The sequence below is a fragment of the Sitophilus oryzae genome, unplaced genomic scaffold, assembly GCF_002938485.1.
Source record: "Sitophilus oryzae breed Bouriz unplaced genomic scaffold, Soryzae_2.0 scaffold_1745_pilon_pilon, whole genome shotgun sequence".
NCBI lineage: Eukaryota > Metazoa > Arthropoda > Insecta > Coleoptera > Curculionidae > Sitophilus > Sitophilus oryzae.
This window is the reverse complement of record NW_022146441.1, coordinates 2,797,518-2,821,502: the sequence shown is the minus strand read 5'-3', so window position 1 is coordinate 2,821,502 and position 23,985 is coordinate 2,797,518. Positions and strand designations below refer to the sequence as shown.

The following is a 23,985-nucleotide window of genomic DNA, read 5'->3' as shown; positions in this document are numbered from 1 at the left end:
AAGTTTGGAAGCTGAAATTGCATTTAGATTAACATTCCTAAATGAACGGTGGAAAAAAATGGCAAATGCGAGGTTCAAATAGAGGTATTGTTGGAACGAACGGATTAATCAGCAAACTAGCGGATGTCAGTCATGAAATTCATTATGTTGAGAGAATAGTTCCTAATTTTTGCGATAATCTTTTAATGCAGTTATTGAGGATGGTATGTAAATACTGTTCATAGTTTACTGTGTTTTAAAAAATAAAAACTTTTTGTATTTAAAGTATTTCAAAATTTTTAATGGTTTTGCAGATACACGGAGTACTATTTAATATGGTTCTTTCAACGGTAAAATACGAGAGAAAAAATATTGGGTAGCTTTGATAAAAATTTACTGTTGAAAATACCATATGAAATATAAAACTGCGAATATCCGCGAAACCATTAAAAATTTTGAAACACTCTAAATACAAAAAAAGTTCAGTTCTCCATCTATTGGAAAAATAATATACAGGGTTATATACCGACTTAAAAAAACGAAGAAAAATTATTTTATATTTTAGAAAGTTTGGCGTAGAATTTTGAATATCCTGTATGATTTACAATTACCATATTTATAGCAAAGTACGTACAGACCATCTAAAGTAAATATCTAATATAGTTTTGATTTTAGGACAGTTATTGTATTATTAATGATTTTTTAAGAAAGCCTGTAAAATATAGTTATATTTATTTATTAATATCTCTGAAACTATCGAAATATATTTACTCATTTCTTAGGATTATGTAAAGTGATCTGAAAGGAAGCCAAAACGCAATAATATACAGGGTGTTCGATATAAAAAAATCATCCCGATCCACTCACACTTTTTTGAGTCACACTGTAGAAGTTAAAATATTTTCCTGAAATACATCCCAGTACATACTTTAGGTTTGCACTTAAACAAAATTTCCAAGGTTTTTATTCTAAGAATTACAGTTACCGAACGCACTATTGCCGGACCCTGTATATTATAAAATTTGGTTATTATAAAAACTCACAGATCTCGCACCATACGCAAGTATCCTACGTATTGAAAATATCTGACACAACATTTAAGTTTTCATTTGTTCCTATGTGATGTGAGTTAATTCTCTCCCAATATAACAAATTAATTAATTACCTACTATACTATCAATCTGTAGTATAGTTTGTGAAACGAATAACTTTGAATTTGACAGTTCCCGCGGCCTTTTCTAGTGTTAATTTTATTAGGTTAGCAACTTGCGGCCATGTTGACGCAATGCCGTCTCTAATAGAACAGCCTCGGAGCGAGATTTATGACGTCATGCTATTAATCCCATTTAGATACTAGGAATTAATAAGTGACAACCTCGCTGTGCGACTAAATGGTTATCGTTGAGCCACGACTATCGAATGCTTTTGACAAGTGAAATTTAGTATTCGTTTGATTTTGTGTATGCGTCAGTGCATTATTAGTTCTTCCAAATTTTTATAACTTCGCCGTATAAATACTGTGCTATTTTTGCGTTTATTAAAATAGTAGTAATTTTTAATTTTATTTATTGACGATTGTGTGCATGTGCAGGTGGTCAAAATTTTTCCGAAAATTTGTGTGGTTTTCCGTAGTCCGATCTTTCAATTATTTAATTTTATATGGTATATGGTCTATTTTTTAATGGGAAATTTTGAGAAGTAGCAATTTTAAGAGAGATGAGATGAACTTACAATTAATTTTAAAAATACATATTTGTATTTTAGATGTTTTAATAATATGAATTAGTTGAACTTAATAATCATATTTAAGTAATGTGGTTAAGTAAATGGTTATCGAACTCAAACTATGGGGTGAGAAAATTAAAATGAAAGTTTTACACGTGCCAATTAAAAAAAAAGTTAACGATGTTTTTATTTTGTTTATGCTACTTAATTCTCTTACATGTAGTTTTTTGCGAAGAAATATTTCATTTATTTTTTAAAGTAAATGCCAGTAAAAGTAAATATAATTTTTAAATAGTAATATAAAGCACCTAGTATAAATAATTTTGATTTCTAATTTTTTATTTATATTTTTCTTCCATTACACTGCATGCTTAGAAAATTAATAAATGTTTATATTTCATGATTTTAAAATTTGTTGTTAATATAACAAATTAGTTCTGTAATTATTATTATTTAATAAACCAACGTTGCTACACACAAAAAATTTAGAGACTAAAAAAAAAAATATTTATATTAAATGATTTTTTAAATTTTATTGTTAATAGTTATTATTACTGTTATTATTATTTATTAAACCAGTCTTTGCTTAAAAACATTAAAACTTATTTTCCTACATCCAAAATAACAAGTATTATTGCAGTGTAACAATAGAATATTAATAAAAAAAATGCAGAATATATAGACATACTATCCCTAACTAACTAAAGCCAAACAATAATATTCTTTGCTAATATCAACTAATACCAAAATATGGCAACAGCGCCCTTCATAATGTATTTTTTGTGTAAATACTAGCACCTCAATAAAAAAAATAATGTGTCCTTATCTATATCTGACTCCGCAAAAAATCAAAGATGCCGGCTTCTTTCATAGCATTGCCACCGACCGCTGTCGGGTTTCTCGGAAAAAGAAACCTACGTCGCCGGGCGACAACTAAAAATTCAGTTAATATTTTATTATAATCGATCCTGACGAATAAATGAATTTCATAAATGAATGAATTTTATAAATGAATGGTTTTTTGCTGCCGAATTACTAGAATACAATATTTCAAGGCAGATGACGGATCCATTCGATATTTTTTATTCGAATAGTTTTCAACGAATGTTTTCTTACTAACTATCGAATTATTCGAATGAATTGCAACTATCGAATGTTTCGATAGTATTCATTCGATAGTTCCCACTACTAGTTACTTCAAACGAAATCACTGTTTCGGTGTCGATTTTCCATGTCGAGGTCGCGACAGCCAATGTTAATTTTACATAAAAATGATCCCAGTAGTATTTTCAATACTAAAAACGTCTTCAAAGATATTATAAAGGTTCAGAATATCAATAAGTTGTCGGGCTCTTAATAACGTGTCGTTCTATGGTGGCCCAGATCGATATTATATACGTACTACTTCGATTTTAGGGCGCTTTCAATGGCCTTTTTCAATTACCGGCCGCTTTCCAGCAGTTTTAACTAAGTCTGGGGTCCGGCGCGGCGCCATACAGAGAGACTCTGTAATTACCGACACGAAATACAACGTTTCTCTTCCACGTTCGTTAATAGAGTTATTTGTTCGGAACGGCACAGAACCTAGTGGAACAAAGCGAAAGCCGCTCAACCTTCCAGAAAAGCGGCCGTTTCAAGCCGTAACGAGGGAAAATTTGGCGATTTTGGCCGATTAGGATTGCTTTTGAAAGAAACGAGATGAACTTATTGAATCTATATTAACTTTTATGGTTTTTTTTCAATATTCAGTCGCATTGGTCAGAAGTTGTCTAAAAATGTGCTACTATACGGGATATAGTATAATCCTTTATCTTTAATTTCCATCTTCATTTGTGTAAAAATACCTAGCCAGTTTTACATAAAACGTCAAATGCCGAACGCTTATTTTGCTACTTTTTCGTAGTGATGGGCAAAACTGTTATTTTTAGATAACAGTTGAAACTGTTATTGTTATTTATAAAAAACAGCTTAAAATAACAGCTTAAAAATAACATGTTTCTTTATTATTCTGTACCATTTGCGGTCAAAAAATAGCAATATAAGAAAATGTGTAGTATATTCTTCATAAGTAAACCAACTACACACTAGAGTTCGAATTAATTTTACACTTAAACCAGCGTGTACCCGCGACTTCGTTCGCGTCAAAATTAATAATTTCTAATGGTAATGATAAAGCAAAACAAGAATTTCCATTGACATACAAACTGGATAAAATTTTCTCACATTTGCCAAAAATAAGCTTTCTAACGTCGAGCAGTTTAAGCAGAATCGTGGTTAATCAATTGCTCAACTTTTTGGAACACCCTGTATGATTTTTTAAAAAATTCAAAATATGTAAAAAACAAAATAAATTATGCGTGTCCAGGCGTTTTCCCGAAAGATTAACCGTTTTTTAAATAACAAATATTGTAATATTTGAGGGGCGTTTTTCACCCTGTTGGAATTTGAGATTCGAGAAACCCCTCCTTATCGAACCTCAACCCCACAGTCAGTCCGTTTGCAAAAAATCAGCTTTAAACGTCCAGCAGTTTAAGCAGAATAGTGATACTCAATGGTCATATTTTATGAAACACCCTGTATATATTTTAAAAAATCTTAAAATATGTAAAACAACATAATAAAATATACGTGTTTTAAGAGTTTTTTCCGAAAAACTCACCGGTTTTAAATAAAAATATTCTAATATTTCAGAGTAGTTTCACCCCTTAGAATTCGAGTTTCGAAAATCCCTTCTTATCGAACCTCTACACACTAAAGTCAATCCTTTTCCAAAAATCAGCTTTTTACGTCAAGGGCTTTAAGCAGGATCGTGATTAATCAATGACCAGATTTTTCAAAACACCCTGTATACATTTTAAAAAATCTTAAAATATTATTCTGAAAATTTTTTCAGAATAAATAAATACTTAAATATTGAAACTTAATAAGTAAGTACTGAACCATACAGCGCCATAATATCTCGACCTCCGTCCGTTATGCTCGTAACAGGTTGAAACAGAAGGTATCTAAAACAACTGATGCGTTATTCCCCAACCTGTTTCGAACCTCCATCGACAATCGACCGATGCAGCAACGTTCCTTTCCCACACCTATTATCTCGTCCGCCGCCCTGTTATACTTGTAACAGGTTGAAAAACAACATATCTAAAATGACTGCTTCTCCAACCCGTTGCGAGCCTCCATCGACAATCGACCGATGCAGCAGCGTTCCTTTCCCACTCCTGTTATCTCCACCGCCAGGCGTTATGCCCTCAACTGTTTCAAAAAACCTGCTTCTTTTATATCCTATTATTTTTAAGCTGTTGTAAATACGACCATTGACGGTATCGACCGAAGCAGCTACGTTCGCCGTAGCGCTTTCCCCACTCCGTTGTCCGTTGTCTCGCCGCCTGTATCGATGGTTGACGAAATAACATGTTTTCAATCCATACTAGTTGTTTTTTGGAATTGCTTCGAGCAGCATAGAATTTCGTGGTGATGTAGAGCGCCGACTTGGTTTTTCGCTTCACGAGCGGCCGATCTCTACGTGTCGTTATTTTATATCTGTTATTTTTTAGAAGTAGTAACGGTTGCGTTATGTTATTTATAAATAATTGTTATAAAATAACAGATAGTTAAATAACAACCCATCACTACTTTTTCGGACTAATCGTGAAATGGACTCTTAATGGGATTTTTATATTAGTACCAACTTTCATACACAGTTACCTAGAGTAAAAAAGAAACTTGATATCTCCATTAAATGTCAGTAAATGTCATGCCTTTTTCAAAGATTAATTTTTTTCGGAAACTAAAATTATTATTTTTTGTTGTAATACATTACCCATTACCCAAACTCTAATCAACTATACCGAGGGAAGTTAAACCGAAGAGCCCCATCTTTCTATGATATTTTGACGACGTTTGGTGTACTACGAAACTCCATCATCAATGATTCAAATCAAAAAATCGCCGGATTTAAATGAAATTGGGTATGTCGATAGATTGGACCAAGACCAACTTGACCGTGTACGACACGTGTCAATTTGACAGTTAGTTTTGACGTAAGAAACGTCAAAATTTGACGTCGTCCTATTGTGACCAAATTTAGTGGGTAGGCTATGTGAGCAACGGTGCACACAGTCCCACCCTGCAAAGTTGGATACGACGTTTCGTTTACATCTTCATCAGGGTAGGACTAAGAATTTGATATTGAAGAAAAACGGTGGTCGATTTTGGCATAATTGGGAACGGGCTACAGGATGACGCCCTCGACGTTTCGAACCGATGCACAGTGATGCAGAAGTTCCCAAAAACCGGCAGAAAATAAAAATATCAAAAGTATTTTTTTTTAATTATAATTTCACTCGTATAGTTCTTAATAGACCAAATTTTCAAAATCGTTAAGAATTTTGAATGAAAACGGGCCCATTATTAATCCCTGATAAGAAATGTTCGAGCTTATAAAATTATTAGCTGAAGCCAAAATATTTTGATTAAATTTTGATTAAATAAAATTAGTGCGTTTAACGTTGGTGATAAATTAGTTAAAAACTGATGGTACTCTGAGAAAGTACAATGTTTTCAACTGTTTTTCATCATGGTAATTCTAGTTTTAATACTTATTGGTAACTAGTTCTGAAAAAAGGATTAATTATAGTAAAAACGAAATGCTAATTCTATTGTAAGGGGCTGAAAATAAAACCCTGTATATTTATTAATGTGTTTACACAAACTTTTTTTGATTTTTTAAACTTTACAAAGAATAGAGTATTAAATTAATATGCTATTGAAGACAAAATAATATAATTAAATTTTTTACAACCCATTTTTTTTTACGGCCAATTTTCACTTATCACTTCTACACTTTTTTTATACACAGAAAACCACATTTAACAAAAATAATATTAAAAAATGTGGCAGTAAGTTGAGAAATTATTTTTTGCCACTTTTCGCGTTTTCGGCATCACTGTGCGATGCCTGTAAATGGACGAAATCATCTTGATTTTTCTTAATTATGGGTCGATTGGAACCAAACTTGGCACGTGGATAGAGGTACCCGAGCCGGTCATTTTAATACAAATTTTGTGAAAATGAATTAAATTATTTATTAATTTTTAATTTAATACTTTTTCAAACATGTCCTTCAAATCCTTCAATTTAATGGCTGTTAGTAAGAAGCTCCACTTTATGCGCACGCACACGCAATTTTTTATAATCATTATTATTATATATGTCATGAAATATACACATACAATATCAAGTCAGCTTATTACATTCATGCCATTGATACTTTATAATATATTATACAGAGACCCTTGTGGTGTGGGCTATCGCGTACCTATTAATGCCTCAGGGTGATCTATATCGATCTGTCATAATTTGTCACGATAGACGGGGGAAATTCTTTGTGGCGCTTTGTGTTTCGTGGCTAGAAACACGAGGATATGCTAAAAAGGGCTCGAAGTATGCGCGTCCTTTATTAAAACAAGAGAAAAATGGCCCTGCGATGACCTTTTCGGTTTTAGACTGGTTGAGGAATTATTATGCTTCCGCATCGATCCGTTGACGTAAAAGAGGTGACAAAGTTGATTTGGAAGTTCCAATATTTCGAAAATTTGCGATATAAAGAGAGCATCTTTAGAAAAATCTAAATAAATAATATCGTAAAATAAGTAAGGCTGTATTTCGTTGCAAAACCAGGCGAACCAGACCGATAAACTACGGTAAAGAGCGGTTACTGAAAAACATGGGTTTGATACGGAACGGTTTGGTAAAATACTGGAAACGTCAAATGTTGACGTTCTCTAAATTTCAATACCTCTATAAAATTTATCTTTTATGCATTTTTAATGTACCTATTTTCTGCTTTTACGTTTGCTTCTTGTTTCCAATGGAGTTTAATATTGAAAAGTACTTTATTAATAAACTGTTAAACTCGTTAGACAGCTCAAGTGAAGATTTGCAGGTCCAATATTAAGACAGATCAATAATAAATAAACAAATCTAATCAACATTTATATTTTTATAGCTTAAATTAGATTAGATTCTTAGAGGTGGCTTTCGGCCTGATCCACTGCGACCTTCTCAGATCTATTGTGGTCCTCTTCTGATCCTTAGATTACATTCTCCAGTCCTATCCTTTTCACAAAGTTTAGCAACTTGGAGACTGAATCCTCCATGTAGCTCCTTGGCAATGGCCTATCATTGCCTATTACCGGGAACCGCACATTTGCCAGGCTGTCACACCGACATAAAATGTGTTCTGACGTTTCTTCTTCAGATTGGCAGAACCTACACATAGCTTCGTCTGTCAATCAGCTTTAGATGCCTATTTAGCTTACAATGCCCTGTTAGTAGGTCTACTACAGCTTTGACTGTCTTTCTGTCCTTGCTTATCAAGTCTACCGTGAATTTTGGCGAATGTTCTACAATGAACCTTTTCGCCTGTCTCTGCTCTGGTGAGTTTCTCCACCATTCTAGAGATTCGTTGGCCACCCATCGTTCCGTGGCCATTCTCGTGACCGCCTTTGCAACGCCGCAGAAGGGTTCTGGGCCTATGAATGGCATTGATGAGCCTTGCTTGGCCCTTTCATCTGCCTTTTCGTTACCCTTGTGACCCTCGTGCCCTGGCACCCAGGCCAACGTAACAGTGCCACGTTCGCCCAAAGTATTCAGAACATGCACACAGTCCCACACTAGTTTAGAATTGACCTCCGCGGAGCTGAGTGCCTTTAGCGCCGCTTGGCTGTCTGTGAAGATGGCCACAGAACGATTTGTTCTTTGTTGCCTTATTATTTCTTCTACACAATAGTGGATTGCCATTATTTCTGCACGATTACTTGTTTCATTCACGATTACTTGTTGTCTTGTTTTTCATGTTTTCTTTAAATGTTCCTGACTTTAAGAAACAATGGCTGCATAAGTTTAAATGGTCCTAAAAAGTCATTCTATTTAGTTAATGAAATTTATTTACCTTTACTGCCTACCTCCATTGTTTTTCGATGTAAATACAAAATATTATTACAAATTTTAGAAATTAAATGAGAATTTCACTCGAACTTCCAATATTTGCTTGATTTCTGTCACATAAATGACATTGATCGTTGATTGATTGACAAACAAAACTTCTCGCGCTGGTTAGTTTGGTGACAGCTTTAACCGAATTTTTCCATAATAAGAAAACTTTCAGAAAACCGATAGAAACGGAACATAAAACCATAACCAAGGTAAGCAACGGAATACACCCTAAATAAAGTCGCAGTATAGTCGTAGCGCATTTCAGTTCATTTTAAAAATTCCGACCGCAGCGCTCTATACGGCAGAAATTAGAAGTACCAGGCTAAAGTATTTCAAACAGTCCCGTTACTGGCCATGTCGATCGCATTAAAATAATGTTAAAATCGTGGCTTTGTCATAGTATTTAAGTATTTTAGATTTTACTAGTGCCCAGTTACAGTTACTGAAACTATAAAACCCTCAGTTACGAGGTTTGTGTGATGTAATGCTGTTTCAGGCAGTAAAATTTAAGTGAAAAAGAACCAGAACGGGGCGTCGCACAGTGGTTTCGGCAATGGAAAAAAAAAAACAAAAAAGGGGGTGTTAAATCGGGTTTAAATTATCCCATCTTACATCGAGTTAGTTCAAAGACAATATAATAATATTACTTTTTTAATTTAATTACTAGTTTTGAATTTATAACACCTCCTTTTTGACAATTTTCTTAATATACGAAACGCGCCAAAATAAAGCGAAAACAAGTAATATTTTACAGCCCATCTTTTTATTCCTAAAAATCGGTATTATCCAGGAACTGTTTCGTTTATCCATGGGCATTAAAAGTAAAAATCATTTTGCCAAAATATACCGTGCCTTTGATGCAGATTAGTTTGAATCTATTTCTAATAAAATTACTTTACTTCTTACTTTAATCAGACTAGAACAAAAAAGCTTTACCGAGCTTTGGTCTCGGATTAATTTGACTAAAAAAACAACTGTTCAAGTAGTGATTCTATAAATTTTATCGCCACATTCGGCCACGTTTGTTAAAAATTTAAAATAAAAGATAAACAGTGTGGAAAAAAATGAAAACTACATTCTTCATTTTTGCGGATGCCGATGAATTCATTTAATATAATTTACTTTTTTTGCCACTTAAAATTATATAAATATCATTATATTGTATAAGATTTAAATGTTATAAATTATAATAATTTGAACCACAGTGTGTAACTAAACTGAGCATCAATTGAAGCGTAAAGTGCAAATTTTTGCTTTAAGTTTAACTTCTTGTATTTTTTGAAGGAATTTTGAATTTGCCAGCCAGATTCTAAAACATTGTTTTATCGACTATCGAACCGTTCTTGCATTTTTTTTTCAATTATTGGTCATAATACAGTGTAAAACAAAAATGCGCGCATTTTTAACAAAATTTTAAGTGAGCCTCATTTTGTGGAGTGATGGAGGAGATCCATTTTTTGTGGATAGTTTGAAGGAGGTGTTTTATACCTCGGGGCGTTTATGAGTCTTTTTGGCTATCGCTCTCCGTTGCGATGTTTTCGATATTCTTATGATTGTCGGTAGAGTTTTAATACTAATAATTTTATCTCATTGTGAAATGAAGATATCGTATTTTTAAGCATTATGCATTTTAATGTATAATTAAATAAAGCAAACAAATAATTTTATAAAACTAAAAAGTGTTACATTGTCATTATACAGGGCGTTAAAAATTTATCTAGCTGGTATATTTAAATTATATGACAGGTTTTGTTATGTACCTTGGCATAACAAAAGAAGCATTTAACACTTTTTCATTAACGATACAGTATAATCACTTAGTATAATCATTAGTTAATACGCATAATACTCAAAAAAACAATATATTAATTTCATAACGAGATAAATTTATTAGAATTAAAACCTTACCGAAAATCATAAAAAAAGGAAAACATCGCAATGGAGAGCGATACACCAAAAAACTCAAAAACATCCCGAGGTATAAAACAGCTCTTTTAAAATACCCACAAATAATGGAAATCCTCCATCCCCTCCACAAAATGGAGGTCACTTAAAATTTTCTCACACCTATTTGATCAAAAGTAAATGGATTCAAGCAGTGTCAAGGAAAATCTCCTAAAATTATAATTATGTGACTTATTTGACCGTTCAGTTACAAAATATATATGAAAGTATAAAAAAATCAATATTAATTTCAACGAAATTTTATTAAGTGCTATTTTTAGAAGCCCGTAACAAAGAAGGGTGACTTTTTTATAGTTTGACGTGTAAAACGTTCTAAGTGTATTTATGTGAACAATCTTAAGAGCCTCAATATTTTACTGTTACTTGTTTTAAAAATATAACCCTTCAGTGCCCCTTTGTTTTTTAATTAAAAAAAAACTCTCAAACATTATAAAGAAATTATTAATAGTTATTTTCAAAATTTACTTATAGCGTTGATTGAAAGAATAATTGTAAAACTACGAAATCTACTGGGCGAATTAGTAACAAGGCTGATTTGGTTTCCCCATACGCTTACGTTTCAAGTGCTGTACGGTGGTGAGACAAATTGTTCTGCTGTCAACGTATAAAACACTTATTTTCTCTAATTCGGCCAGCGAAGGCATATTGAAAACGTGTGGATCCGAAAGTGACAGTGTTGCCATATTAAAATGTGTAATATCCTTAATACGTTTGAAAAAATATCTTTGGATGAAAAATCCCCGTTTATGTAGATATTGAAAATGTATTCGTGTTAAACAAAGAATAAACAACAAAAATAAAAATTCTTTTACAGGTACAGTATGATCGAAAAAAGTAGTTGGCTTGGAAACGACGAGTATTGACATTTACCATAATATTTTACATATACAGGGTTGTTCACCACATACGACACGGAATATTGTAGCTAAACGATTAGATTTTTACAAATTGTAAGTTTTGGGTTCGTTGAAGGACTATTAGAGCTACAATTTAAAAATATTTTTACAAGATACAGAGTGTCCCAAATAAATAAAAAATATCAAAGTTGTATTTTTTAAATGGAACACCATGTATATTATTACATTTTTAGTTTCTACGATTAAAATAAAGGTAAATTTAATTACGGTTTATTGCACTTAAACCTTACCGTTTTGAAATATTTGCAATTTTGTGAATTGCAGTATAAATTTTAAGGCTTCATTTCTCCGAGGGTATCAAAATTTTTAATACTAAATATTTACTGAAGTTTATTTATTGATCAGTTATTGTGTTGCAATAATAAAAATTTTACTACCTTATACAGACAGAGTAGCTAAATATTTATTTTAAATAATTATTAGCTTTAAACGGCAATAACTGGTTTAATTTAAATGGAACACCCTGTATATTTTATGAGAATCAGATGTACAATTTAATTGTCTATCAAATTGTATTATGCCATTTTTTACCTATCTCTTCAAGTTTCCGTAGAAAATGCATTTTCTTGTAATTTAGAACTCATTTATCAATATACCCAGGGAATACTGACATTTTAGATTATTTTTAAACATGTACCAAATTTTTAAAGAGTACAGATACTAATATTGTCGATATAGTTCGTTTATTTCATTAAAAAATAAAAAAAACTGTTTAAATATTTGTTAAAGAGGACCAATTAATATGATTCCAGTATTCAAACTACATTAATTGACTTTTTGCGTTGATAAATAATAATTGCTCCAAATACTAAAAAACTGAATTATGTATGTGTATTAGACAGTGTAGTAAAAAAACTAACACCTTAAAACTGATATTTCATTTTTTGAAAAATGCTTATTTATAACAGAGACGTTCATTTTCATAACTTATTATTATATTGATTTCTGATTCAAATCCACATTTATTTAGAATAATTTATTAACAAACCCAATTAAGTTTGTAATTAATTAGTATTTGGGCGGAAATACTGGTGGTATATTTAATTAATGGTATACTTTTTATAAAGATTTAAATAGTTTTCTTTTTGCATAGATACAAATGGGCTAGTAATATTATCGTTTTACTAGAAACGATAATATTACTATCCTGTACATTTTGTACATTTGTTGTTTTAAAAACAATCTAAAATGTCAATATTCCATGGGTATATTGATAAATGAGGTCTAAATTATAAGAAAATGCATTTTCTATGAAAACTTGAAGGGATAGGTAAAAAATGGTATAATGCAATTTGATAAACAGTTAAATTGTGCATCTGATTCTCATAAAATATACAGGGTGTTCCATTTAGATTAAACAAGTTATTGCCGTTTAAAACTAGTAATTATTTAAAATAAATTTTTAGACACTCTGTATAAGGTAGTATAATTTTTATAAATGCAACACAATAACTGATCAATAAATAAACTTCAGTAAATATTTAGTATTAAAAAATTTTGATACCCTCGGGGAAATGAAGCCTTAAAATTTATACTGCAATTTCAAAAATTGAAAAATATTTCAAAACGGTAAGGTTTAAGTGTAATAAACCTTTAATAAAATTTACCTTTATTTTAATCGTAGAAACTAAAAATGCAATAATATACAGGGTGTTCCATTTAAAAAAATACAACTTTGATATTTTTATTTATTTGGGACACTCTGTATCTTGTAAAAATATTTTTAAATTGTAGCTCTAATAGTCCTTCAACGAACTCAAAACTTACAATTTGTAAAAATCTAATCGTTTAGCTACAATACTCCGTGTCGTATGTGGTGAACAACCCTGTGTAACAGCGATTTTCATTTCCAAGCCAACTCTGACGCCGTTCTTTCTTTAATCATATAATATTATATTAAATTGTTTAATGATAGAAAATCTGTATTATTAACGTACTGTACCCAAAATCCGTAAATCTACGGATTTATTAGTAGTTCTGGCAACACCGTCTCCGGCAACCACTCACTCTGTCGACTGAAAGCAAAACTACGCTACAGTATTCTTTATCCGCTGCGCTGTAAACGACTATCACCGCGCAGCGGCGCAGAGCTAAACTAAATCTCAGACAGGTTTTGTGCGACGAAATCGCCCATAAGATTGCGCATCTTTTTTTTCTTCTTCAATAAACGCTTATAGCAGCATGACATAGAAAAATTGGGGTATAGGAAGTAGTATAGTAAAATTTCAAAACACAGTCGTATTTAATGTGAAAGACTAAAACAAAGATATAAATCATATAATGTAAGCATTAATAAATTTATATAAGCATTTTAATTTCTTCACGTACCGTCTCCTAACTTTTACATAAAAATTTCTAATTAATTTTTGAGATAAATATAGTAAAAATATCTTTCAAAAAAAAATTGCTTTTTGGTTTATTAAATTTTATCTGCCTTTTTTATGGAAATACCTCAACTCCAATAATTCTAAAAGCACAGAGCTTTTACCCTCTATACTGGTTAATTCCCTTTTCATATTATGAAATGCATTATGAAACAGGAAATGGATGGAGTTATAGTATATGAATTATGGATAAAAATGAACCAAGAGTTAAAGATAAAATAACAATGTTTATTATTGCAAAATTAGAGTGAAATTATAATACCGTACGACCAAAAAAATGGCGTCGAGGACAGCTCGATGATAATTTTGGCGAGATCAATCTCTAGAAGATATTTACGAGAAATTGACATAAAAATTACCACAAATTATAGAAGGATTAAAAAAGGATAGGAACTGACAATCAGCGTCATTAAGTAAATGACGTCTAGGGCTTGACCCCCCTCGTCAAAATTATCATCGATTGTTATTCCCCAGCCATCTCTGACGCCAATTTTTTTTTCGATCCTACAGTATTAACAAGAAATAAAAATAAATATTTTTCTTTGATTTTCAGAGACAGTCGATGTCTATTTAATATCTCGAACAAGCAATTTAAAATATTCTTAATTGAGCCAGAATATTTCAAAATTGTTTGCAGGAGATTCTATTAAGAAAATAAATTGATCAATATTTTGAGACACTACCTCGAGGTTTTCCTCTTTACCCAAACTTTATTTATGGCACACCCTCAATTTTCTTAAATTCCTTTTCCGCTAAATCCCAAATAAACTTTTCGTAAATTACTGAACAAGAGCAAATGATTTTCCCTTGAAAAAGGGGTAATTTTGTGTCCTTTTTTACAGTAATTTATTACTTATTTGTGTTTTAAAGATACTAGTATAAATTATGTCAGTATCTTTATAACAACTTTATATCAAACCATCCTGGTTGCTAATAAAAGTATCGTTTGCAGATTTTTCTTAAGAACAATAAAAGAACAAAGATTTAAATAATGTGTGTGGACCATACTTTTGTTGACATCGGGTCAATTAATAAATAATTTTCACAAGCGGATATATTGATGATGTTACCAGTATTACTCATCAAGCAATACTACTGTTATATTAATCAATTAAGGCCGTAAACAAACACATCATATACAATTTTATATATTAATTCGTTATAATAAAATTAAATCATAAAAATATTGTAATTATATTCCTGCAGTTTAAGTGAAAAGTTTTTTGGTCCTAAATATCTGCTATACATTCAAAAAGGAAATACCACTACTGCAACTCCCAGTGGACGATATGCCAAGAACGTACAACTTTGACAAACATGTCAATGTAGTATTGAGCAATAAGAAGGATTGGAAGAGCGAAACGCCTGCCCAGCAGTTAAAAGACCATACCATAACTTGGTATACTGATGCTTCCAAAACCAATACGGGAACAGGGATCGGAGTGTTTGGGCCAGCTAATTACTCGAACCAATGGGCACTTACCCAAGTATCCTACAGGCAGAAATCTACGCTATCGAGAGATGCGTACAACTTATCTTAGATAGAAACTATCGGAAACAAGAAATAGCCATCTTGTCTGATAGTCAAGCAGCGTTAAAGGTACGACTGATATTGGAGATGGAGAACTACCCTCTATAAAACCGTCCCAGATACTGGCTTTTGTCAAAGCCCTGGGACTGTATGATGAGTTATGATTCAAGAAAGGGGGACACAATGGATCTGTAAGGTCGAAGTGATTAACCCCCCTCCCACTCATTCTAAATTCTAAAAAAAATCTACTATACATATAATAAACTCGTACTCAAATATTAATTCTGTGGAATATATATCAATATAACATAAAACGAGATGTAATTAACGAAATATCATCGTCTAGGTTTACTTATTTCACTGAGATTTATGAAAAAAAAATCCTTTGCCTCTGGCACAGATACCGCCACGTTTTGGAAATAGCTCAAAACAAAACAAAATTGTTTCGAATTGTTTCTGGCATTGTGTGTATGGCAGTAAAATTTTATAAAAAAAAGTCTTTTTATTTTCTAGATTTCTATTTTAGTGCTAAAATACTCAAACTATTTTCAGATACGATATTAATTTTAGCGAATTAACTCAAATAGGATTATGTTTGGAACACTGGGTCCATGAATTTAACAAAAAAAATTTGAACGATAGATTTTTTAACACATTGCAAAAATCGTTAAATATTAAATCATTTTTGTATATTTTGCGAAAACAAGAGAAGTATATAGAGATATACGAAACGCCTACATTTCAGTCTGTATTTTGCTTTGAACGAATTTTATACATTGCTAAATGTGGAACTCTTGATGTGAAATATATATATTTTTTTTTATCAAAAGCTTTAAAATATAGGTATAATATGTACCCATAACATACACGTTTGTAATTTCAAAAGCTATATTAAATAAAATAGCCTTTTTCCGACTGTAATATATTTTTTAGCGAGAAGAAAAAATTGTAAATTCGATAAAACATATTTTAATTTAATAAAATTTTGTGCAGAGGTAGACAGTGAAAATTTATATTTTATAAAAACATAGAATAAAAGTATTAATTTTTGATATATATGAATTTTATAAAAAATCGTGCCTGGTGGTATTTCAAAATTTTACCAGGTATTTATGGTTTTGTACTTTATATGGCAATTTCCACAGTAAATTTTTATCAAAGCCACTCATTGATTTTTCTCTCGTATTTTATATACTTTTCAAAGAGCCATATGAAATAATACCGCGGGTATCCGCGAAACCGTTAAAACTTTTGAAATACTCTAAATAAAAAAAATGTTAATTTTTTAATTCCCCATCTAATAAAAAAATAATCTACAGGGTGTTTTCTATTAAAAAAAAAAACGGAGAAAAAATATTTTATATTTTAGAAAGTTTGCCGTAGAATTTTGAACACTGTATGATTTAAGATTACGATAGCAAAGTAAAAACAGACCATCTAAAGTAAATGCCTAATACAGTTACGATTTCAGAACAGTTCTTGTATTTTTAATATTTTTTTGAGTACGGCATTACGGATGCATATAAACTCACCTTAAGGTAGTTTTTATTGAAATTTAAAATTTGCTCTATGGATAATAATAAATGTATCCATTAATTTCCATCTTAGCTCATTTCTACAATAATTTAAGTACACCAAAATCCTCCCAGTTACTTCACCGCCACGTTCTGCGTTCTGTAACAACTTTATTCCTAATTATAAGACTCCGAAACAAACCAAACCCATTCTAATGTAACGAATAATGAGCTAAGGAAACTCCTGCCAGGCTGAAACAAGCGTAGAGACGAGAATGAATCGGGAAAAGCCTCGACAGATGTGGGAATTGTGCCTCGTACTCAGCATAATTGATAGTCTTCGAGAGCTTTAATTTCGAGCTGTGTTTATTACGTTCGAAATCTGACTGCTAGACGTCTTCATTTACCGAGGGAGAATGATTTCAAGCGAGTGAGAAGCTACATTTTACGTTTTATGGGAAAATAAAATAAAACTTGAGTAGTAAAATAACATTTTATCGAAATTCTAAAGGTGCGTATTCATTATCCGAACGAACGAACGAACCAACGAATGAAAGTGCGGTATATTTAGACGGGGACCGAACGCATGCGGCCGTTCGTTCGGTCGTGCGCTCGACCATCCGCTTCGAGTCGGTACATCAAAGGCGTTCGCCTGCGTGCGCTTTCAGATTTAAGGTGCGTATTCATTATCCGAACGAACGAACGAACGAACGAATGAAAGTGCGGTATATTTAGATGGGGACCGAACGCATGCGGCCGTTCGTTCGTTCGTGCGCTCGACCATCCGCTTCGAGTCGGTACATCAAAGGCGTTTAGACGTATGGTAAAAGAATACAAGGTATGATCGATAGTGGCTCCAATTTCGTTCAGTTCGCGCATACCACCTGTGACGTCACTAGGAAAATAATGAGTAAAAAAAAATAAAGAAAGTTGACAGGAGATCTGCATTTTTTGGGGTTATGGTTAAGAATTGTTTATTTTTAAGACTTTTTAGTTCGTTTAATTTAATAATTACTAAAACCAGCAGTTCTAAAAATATATTTAAAAATAATAATTATCTATTAACACGGATTTGGACGATACGTAAGAATACTAAATTTATTTCTATATTCGGTATAAAATTGTTTATTAGGTTTTTAGTTTGTGATGTTCATGGTAAATAATTTTCATTTTCATTGCCTCTGAATTCACATGAGGACAGAGTTGAGGATATCTATGGAAAAGTAACCACAAGAGGAATTGTTACATCATTTAAAAAATGTTGGGAAGTTTATTGTTTCCCATCGAGAAGTAGAAAATGCCAATGCAGATGAACGTATTGTAATTGTGATAGAAGTAATTCTAAGGGTGAAGTTTATTATAATTAGTGGAAGTAATACCAAGGGTGAAGTTTATTATAATTAGTGACCTCTGCTTCTTTTTATATGTAGAAGTTTCTGGTTTTGAGAATAAATCGGTTGAACGACACCCAAAATTTAAAGGAAGTATTTGCATACCCAGAATATGCCCATCAAGGATTATATAGCTCAAATTTCCTTTAATGGTAGGCAATTATTCAATGCAAATTAACTTTTTAAGTGACTAAAATATTAAATAGTTTACAATATGGTATATCACTAAAAATATATTACTTTTAGGTACAATTAGGGCCCGATACATTTCAAAAAGTAGAATATTATTTTATATTAAATGAGGTATTGTACTAACAATCAATTTATATTAATAACGGAGATTAAAAAATAACAGAATAAATAGTTCTTTTTCTTATACTACAAAAATAAACTATAGAATACAACAGTATTTAAAAAAAAATAAAAAGTGATGTTCCGGCCGAGATTCGAACTCCGGTCTCTCGCTTCCTAGCCCGACTCCTTATGCACTGCTCCATAGTAACTTGCTTAGCGATAATTCAATGACGGTATATAAACAAAAAAAAACAGATTTATAACAATATCTTGACGATTTGAACTGGCGCGCGAATGAAGAAATGCGTGCGGTCTTCTCGTGCGGTTCTATCGTGCGGTCCCCGTCCATACCACTAGCGAACATTCGTTCGTTCGTGCGGATAATGAATACGCACCTTAAGACAGGGACTTAAGCAGATAACAGTTAAATAAACCAAAAGCTCTGGATCAGGGAAACGTAGACTATCCACTGGAGAAACCAGGGAGAAACAGATAGAGGCATAGGCATAGGAAGGAATTCATCCAGTGACATACACTGTATAAAATTCATGTAAAAATACATGGAAAATATGTAAAAATAAATCATGTAAAATTACTAAAATTTATAGAATACTAGCGTGTACCCGCAACTTCGTTCGCATCGAATTAATCATTTGTAATGGTGATGATAAAGCAAAGCAAGAATTTCCATTAACATTCATGGTTAATCAATTACCCAACTTTTTGGAACAGCCTGTATGATTTTTTAAAAATTTTTAAAATATGTAAAAAAAAAACAAAATAAATTATGCGTGTCCAAGCGTTTTCACGAAACACTAACCGTTTTTTAAATAACAAATATTGTAATATTTGAGGGGCGTTTTCACCCTCGTGGAATCTGAAATTTGAGAAACCCCTCCTTATCAAACCTCTACACCCCACAGTCAATCCGTTTGCCAAAAATCAGCTTTAAACGTCAAGCAGTTTAAGCAGAATCGTGAAGAAAAATATACGTGTTTAAGCGTTTTTTCGGAAACTTGATCGTTTTTTAAATAAAAAATATTGTAATATTTGAGGGGTGGTTTCACCCCCTTGGAACTGGAATTTCGAAAAATCTCTTCTTATCGAACCTCTACACCCTAGAATCAACCTGTATGCCAAAATTGAGCTTCTTACGTTGAGTGGTTTGAGCAGGATCGTGATTAATCAGTGAGGCACTTAAGGATTTTATATATTAGTTTAGATAGCGAATATAACCAATAAATTATTAAAATTACACAATGATATATAAAATATTTAGGAGTAATTTGTGTGCCTCGACCTACTTTCGATTTTTAAAAGCGCCTGAAAACTACTCGTGAGGGCGTGGTTTTTTTTGCGTTTTTTGTTGCCTCGTTCAATTTTGTTTCGTTCTAAGCTATTTCCAAAACGTGGCGGTATCTGTACCCGAGGCAAAGAATTTTTTTTCATTAATCTCAGTGAAATAGACGTTTCTAAAATAGCTGTTGTTTATAGATGATATTTCGTTAATTACATCTCGTTTTATGTTGATATATATTCCACAAAATTAATATTTGAACACTTGTTTATAATATGTAGAGTAGATATTTACGAACAAAACTTTTCACTCAATCTGCAGGAATATAATTACAATATGTTTATTATTCATTTTAGGATAGAATTTTTTTTAGAATTTAGAATGAGTGGGGTTAATCACTGCGACCTTACAGATCCATTGTGTCCCCCTTTCTTGAATCATAACTCATCATACAGTCCCCGGGCTTTGACAAAAGCCAGTATCTGGGACGGTTTTATAGGAGAGGGTAGTTCTCCATCTCCAATATCAGTCGTACCAAAATTCATGGTACGAATGGTTGTCGTCTCGGCGCACTCAGTGATGAGGTGTACTGGTGTTTCCCCATCAGAATCTGAATTCGCCGTTTCTTCTTAGTCTCAATCTACTGAGGTGTTCATTGAGGAGACAGTGTCCTGTTAAAAACCCCGTGACAATCCGAAGATTGTTCTTACTTAAACCCAGGAAGATGTGTGATTTTTCTTGATCATAAGCCCTCAGAAACTTCTTCGAGTGCCTTAGACCGTTGCAAGATTTCCATTCCAGGTTGCGGATGGAATCTTCCAAGTTCTTGAGTTGGTTACCACTTGGAAAGCAGAACGGTTCTGGTCCAGTTAGTGGAGTGTTCGCTCCTTTCCTAGCTAGATTATTTGCTTTTTCATTGCCTTCTATCCCTTGGTGAGCAGGCACCCAGAGTAGGAGGACTTTGTTTTCTTTGCCTAATTTATTCAGCTTCTCTATGCATTCTTTGACCAATTTCGAATTGATTGATACTGAGTTGATCGCCTTTAACGCTGCTTGACTATCAGACAAGATGGCTATTTCTTGTTTCCGATAGTTCCTATCTAAGATAAGTTGTACGCATCTTTCGATAGCGTAGATTTCTGCCTGCAATTTAAATAAATAATAATAATAATAATATCCGTATAATAAATAATAATAAAATAATTTTCGCTCTTCCAATCCTTTTTATTGCTCAATACTACATTGAGATGTTTCTCAAAGTTGTACGTTCTTGGCATATCGTCCACTGGGAGTTGCAGGAGTGGTATTTCCTTTTTGATTTTATGATAATAAATTAGTATATAAAATTGTATATATTAGGTTTTTTTAAGCGGCCTTAATTGTTTAATATAACAGTAATATTGCTCGCGATGAGTAATACTGGCAACATCATCAATATATCGAGGTGATTGGGAAATTTATTTATTTTTTTTGTGGGGAAAAATCTGCAAACCAGAGACCGTATGTGGTACTGTCGGGGTGGTTGAGGTACCTTCCGAGAGAGGAAGAATCTCTAGGTTTTACTGCGATGTTTTAGTTACTTCGTCTAGCTTTTTTCTCTTTTGCATCTATTAGTGTCTCCATAAAAGTGTGAACACTATTCCAATTTTCTGGGGATCGAATCATCTCTGGAACTAGATCGGAAATCTTAACTTTTAGGACTCTTAGTTTTTTGTATAGAACTCTTCGTTTAGCTGTCCATCGGTTACATTCCAAAAGGGTATGCTCCACCGTATCAGCATCGGAGTCGCCATAGAGACATCTAGGGCTATCAGTTAACTTTATTTTATGTAGGTAATACCTGAAACAACCGTGGTCAGAAAGGAATTGACTCATGGCATAGCTCATTTCTCCATATTCTCTATTTATCCAACACTCTAGGTTATTTATAAGTGTTCTAGTCCATTTACCTTAACCATTTCTGTTTTCACCCCGTCTGTTACACCATATTTCCAGAACTCTTATTACTACTTTCTTCCGCTGTTCTTCCTGAATGTTCTGGGAAACTTATTGATTTATCCGATGTCAATAAAAGATACTTTTATATATAATAATAATATGGTTTGATATAAATCCATTCAAAAATAATAGTAATTTTTTATACAAGACGATAAAATACCATTTTATCGTCGGCCGAAAAGATTAATTCACGAGCGATGAAAACGCGAGCGAATTAATTTCGGGAGACGATAATACAATTTTATCGTCGTGTATAAAACAATATTTTTTCCATAGCGAGTTACGTTTTAAAAAATATTCAGAAATTATTATTGCAAGGAATGAGGAAGATGCATATATTTTATTTTTCGCCGGAAACTGTTCAATTTATTAGAATAAATATGTGTAAATGCAAAAAAAAACTTTTTTCCTGAAAGCAGTACCACAATTTTATAAAACGGGCCATTAAAATACTATGGATAACGCAAACGACGCCTCGCGAATTGAAACGATATTCAATTGGTCTGACGTCACCCGCCGTTCTCGTCGACGCGCGATGGCCAGCAGCAGCCAGACGTGTTCCGTTTATGTACGTATTTAGGTGGCGTATTAAGACATTTTTGTTGCTTTTAGCGTTGATTGAAGTAGCTTTTTATGCTTTTTTGTGCAGTTATTATTTGTATGTGTTGTGTGTTCTGAGAATTTTTGAAGTAATGGCAGATTCCGGGTTTGTAAAAGCACAATCAAAACTTGCCAAAAGTCGATGCTTTTATGTTGGCTGCTTTTATAAATACAAATTCCCAATTTATTAGTGCTGAATTACGAGGAAAAAAACAGAGAGGTCTGTAACATCTTTGTTTTGTAACGTCTTTGTAGTACTGAGGCATATTTAAGTATAAGTTGGTACCTACTGTTACGAACTTTTATATAGTTATAAATATTAATGTTATAAACTTATTTTTCAGATCAGGTAGGGAGACGTATGGAGATAATGCTGTGGGTTACGTAGAAGTGAAAAGAGACAAAAATATTTGTTTAGTACGTGGAAAAATAACTCCAGAGCATAGCGTGAAAAAGAAAGTTTTTTTTATATATTGACACCCCCTTACCCTTGTTATTTTTAAAGATTGTTTTTTTACGAAATTATAGGAAATAAATTGTTTATCAGTAATGAAAATATTATACAAGGTGTCCCATAAGCAAACGCCAAAATTAAGTTACTTTTTTAAGTGAAACACCCTATATATTTTTGGATTCTTCGGAAATTTCTAGATATTCTAGATATATTTCATGTATAATATCCTATACCTATCTTCAAATGTTTACGAAATATTGACAGTTGAAAAGCGAAAAATACCTAGAATTTTCTGGACCACCTTTTTTGAGACATCCTGTATAACTAGAATTAATTTTAAAAGAGAGTATATGAAAAACCATGCAACTTTTTTATTTAATGTTTTCTTCTAAAACTTGCAGTTAAGGCTGTATGTGGGTGTCAAAATATAATGAATAACCCGATTCAAATTTACAATCATATACCTATGTAAGACAATATACATAAATATATGAACTTACATCAAAATGATCTTCACAACAATAAATCGTAAAAATAGAGGATAATTTAACGTTTTTCTTTTCATCTTTTCTTATGGCCTTGGACCATTTTTTTCTGTTTTCGCTCATCCATTACTATTTATAAATATCACTAATTACTAATTATGTATTAATTAACACAAATAACTAAAATTTCGACTCGGATTCAACAGCGTTTAAAAGCAAACTGTGTAAAATAAACACGCGTCTGGCTCCACTCAACCAGAAGAACGGCGGGTGACGTCACATCGGCAAGGCGCGGTAGAGAGCGTTTGCCCGGCCATTTAAATTAACAATATTTAATTATTTTATATTAGAGGCATTTCTTAACCGATATCAACGATTTTTTTTGTTCAATTTGTGATTATATGAACTATTTTTTAAAACCATTATTTAAAAACATGCATTTTCCTCATATT

General features: G+C 32.2%; 1 protein-coding gene across 2 annotated transcripts in view; it reads right to left on the bottom strand.

Annotated features, from left to right (window-relative positions):
- LOC115881963 (leucine-rich repeats and immunoglobulin-like domains protein 1) overlaps positions 1 to 23,985 on the bottom strand; it is a 128,420-nt gene that overhangs the window by 31,515 nt on the left and 72,920 nt on the right. The window lies entirely within an intron of this gene.